The sequence below is a fragment of the Gavialis gangeticus genome, unplaced genomic scaffold, assembly GCF_001723915.1.
Source record: "Gavialis gangeticus isolate Ggan-Ray unplaced genomic scaffold, GavGan_comp1, whole genome shotgun sequence".
In the NCBI taxonomy this organism is placed as follows: Eukaryota; Metazoa; Chordata; order Crocodylia; family Gavialidae; genus Gavialis; species Gavialis gangeticus.
The window spans coordinates 16408613-16412360 of NW_017729034.1; the positions used below are offsets into that span (position 1 = coordinate 16408613).

The 3748-nt window shown below is 43.4% G+C and overlaps 1 long non-coding RNA gene across 1 annotated transcript in view; it reads left to right on the plus strand.

Annotated features, from left to right (window-relative positions):
* The first annotated feature begins 243 nt into the window (after window positions 1-243).
* Window positions 244-3748, plus strand: part of LOC109304526 — a 10730-nt gene continuing 7225 nt past the window's right edge. Inside the window, exon 1 of the long non-coding RNA XR_002099411.1 lies at window positions 244-3701. This is a non-coding gene — a long non-coding RNA (uncharacterized LOC109304526). The remainder of the gene's footprint in view (window positions 3702-3748) is intronic.

Here is a 3748-nt window from a genome sequence, read left to right on the forward strand (position 1 = left end):
AAAAAATATACATTTAAAACTACATCTATGTCTGAATTGCCGAATCTTTCCGAATCTCTCTGAATCGATTCAGAGGGTTCCAATTGGATTCAGAGACATTGAAGGGTCCTCTGATTCAATTTGGATTTGGAGAGTCAGCCACCAAGTCGGGCTGAATCTCCACCAAATCAAATCAGGGACCAAAGCTTCACAAAGCCCTAAATTGCTTACATAGTGATGCTTTACTGAACAGTAGATTAGTCTACTGCACAGCAAAGCATCTTGTGTAGATACACCCAGTGAAACCTTGCTGCTTAAAATACGCATTGGAACTTCTTTTTCATGAAGGAGACGGGAGAAGAATGGTGGAAGCCCTGCATTTAATTAACATTACAGATGAAGGGCTAAATCCTGCATTATCATTAAGACCTCTAAGTGCCACTTTTATGGTTTTAGGCATCTAAATGCAATTGCATTTCACCCAGCATGAATTTCATGATCGTGGATAAGCAAGAAAGTTATCTCCATATTTTCCCTTGATGTCTAACCAGACTGGATCTTATGCTATTCCACATGCTCAGTAGCAATACAGCCACCAAGATGTCTAATTCTATCTGGCCTCCCTGAAATTGCAATCCAGTGTCACTGGCGAAGCATATCAGTTTTACAAAAGACCCCTAAATTGCAGTTGGCAAAAAAACAATAACTTGTATGATTTGGCTTGCATAATGGTAACAGTGCTGCTGCTATCCAGTAGTTTAATGGCTAAGGCACTGGTACAAGACACAGAAAGCCTACGTTCTGGGAAGAGATCAGTACTCGCATCCCAAAACAGTAGCTTAACCACCAAGCTTTAGCCTAGGCAGGGCTGATACCACTGTCTTAGCAAAGTTAGGCTGATTGGTAGTGAAGAAGGAAAGATTTGTGCTGTCAGGAGAACAAGCAAAATATAGCTTGACCTTGAAGTCTGATGAGGAGACTGGTTTGGGAGAGAAGGAATTTTTGCTTCTAGTGCTGTTTGTGCATTTTACATTAAACTGTCCTGGGGAAAAAATGCATAAATGTCACTGGGAGCAGAAATCAGAATTCTTCATACGGTGCATCACCTACTGGAATACCATCCCAGGGGGCCTGTTGTATAAGCTCACATTGCACTATTTGGAAATCCTTTAAGTTACAATACTTCTAATTGCTGTACTTCTCCATGCAGGAAATGCCTGTTGGAAGACATCCAGAATCCTTAACAGGAAGGAGTGTGTACCTGTGTTTGGAGAGGAAAAGAAACCCTGGTGGATCACTAGTAGCAAAACTCAAGGTCTATGACTTTTTCCTTTCAGAAAAATAAAGCTCACACATGTACCATATTCAGCTTTCTTCAGCCTATTTGGCATTCCTCACAAGCCCAAACTTTTAGGACCCTAGCCTACTTTCTCCTTTGTCGGCTCTCTCCTGAAATGACATTATGACTCTCAGGTAGAGGCATACCAGGGCAGGTCTGTACTGGGGTGGTTATCAATGCACAAGGCCATACTGGCTCCAACTGTACCTATCACAGCAGTATGGTTGGCTGCTGCTGTGGGACAACTGTGATATCTGGAGCTGGTGCCCAGGTTCCCTACTCCCAGTTATGCTATTGCTCTCAAGTCCTTTTTGCAATATTTCAGCCTGGCCAGTTGTTCCTCATTTTGCATCTGTGCATTTGATTATTCCTTACTAAATGTAGTATTTTGTACATATAATTTCTTCCTGTTTACCTCGGACCATTTTTCCAATTGATCACTTTTAACCTGAATCCTGTCCTCCAGTTTGTTTGTTTTTTTGCCACACCCATCATGGTGTCATCCACAGATTTAATAAGAAAATTCAGTTCCATCCTCCAAGTAATTAAAGAACAAATTGAACAGTACTGAAACCAAGGTAGCCTCTTGGGGAGCTCTGCTTGATGACTCCTTCCTGCTTTACATTACCTTATAAGACATCAAGGATGGTCTTATTATTGTCCTGTACCAGAAGAACTGCAGGTTTATTAGGAACAGCTATTGAGGGATTACCTCCTTTTGTGTTGCTGGCAAGATTTTGACTCGCATCATCAGAAATCAGCTCAGCTCCGCTGGAGACTCTCCCGCCCAAAGGCTGGTGTGGCTTCTGTCCTAGCAGATCAATAATTGACCTGATATTTCTCTGAAACAGCTGCTGGAAAAGTAGAAAGAGCAATGCAGAGAGATTTATGTGTTCATAGATCTAATCAAAACATTTGACAATCTCTCAAAGCATGTTATGGGCTCTAATGCCAAAACTAGGACCTTTTCCATGCCTGTTGTCAATGTCAGGAAAGCTGTCAGCTTTTGTGACAACATGAAATGGTTTGTTTCCATTGCTAATGCACAAACCTAAATTTTGGCATCACAATGACTGTTAGAAATGACTGTATACTAGCTCTTGTCCTCAATGTTGTGTACCTTACTTTTGTCATTCATGCTGCCTTTGATAGCAACTTCCTTCTTTGATCCCCTCCCAAGTCTTCAGAAGGCAGTATAGGAGATACGGCAGGCTGTTTTTTCTCAGCAGATTACATTGAAAGTTGGCATGGAGTGATGGGTTGGTGACTTTAAGCTGGTGAATGCTGGCAGATAAGAGTCAAGCTGAGCTGAGCTGCGGTCTTTACAGTTGAGAGTTAAGCTAAGCTGTAGCTAACGGTTATGGCCCTAAGCAGAGCCTGTTGGCAGTCAAACCCACAGATCAGTTGTGAAAAGGTTGAGCTTATGCACAATGCAAATCCTTTCAGTATCCATTGACTAAAGGAAACCTCAGTCTTCCAATACCTGGGAAACATGGAACTTGCAGATCGAGTGCGTGATGCAGAAGTATGGAAGAGGACTTCATGTGCTTCGGGAAACTTTTCTGCCTTGAAGTCTTGCATGGCAAAGAAGAGGCCTTCTGGTGGCAACAAAGATCTCAGTCTTTAAGGTGATGATGTTCTCCTGACTCCTTTGTGTTAGTTACACAACTTTTGTAGTTGGAGAACTTGGGCTAGATTTCAAACTGATATTATGGTGCAGAGAGGGCAGGAGTCCCCTCAGAAGCCCACTGCCCCTCCTTCCCATGGGAGATACTGCTTTGCTGTGAGAGGAGGTCCATGTCAGGTGTCTTGCCAAAGCCAGGATAACCTTCCCCTGGCCCTACAGCTGACACAATTTTATATGGTGAGCTGTGATCTATATCCCTTAATGTGGTAGCAGCTGCAGCGCTAGAGAGTAGTTAAACTGGCTTTTGGTGGTGACCCCTGCCACCTAGCAGTGGCAGCATCTCCTATGGGATAGAAGGGCAGTGGGCTTTTGAGGGGGACTTTTGCCTTCTGCTCTATACAGCCCAAGTCTCGAGGCCCTGTGCCTCCATTCTGGTGTCTTCCTTTACTAAAGGCCTGGGGCTTATGTCCTAGTGACCTACCCATAGTTATGCTCCTGTCTGAGGCTCATCTTGGGAATCCTCTGGTGGCAGAGGGTATAACAGTGAGGAACTACACAGAACCAGATCATTATACCTGAAAACAGAGATCCATAAAGTAGGGCTTCACTGGCTAAGGTGCATATATTGCATGTGTGATGATGACCAGACCACAAAGAAGTTTTTTGGTGGGAGAATGAATGAAAGTGCATAACTTACTGGTAGACTATAGCAGCATCAAATCTGACCTGAGGAAAGTCAGTTTGCTTGACAACTAGGTACTGGCCTCTGATTGCAGAATGTGGCATGCACCAGCCAGATGTGA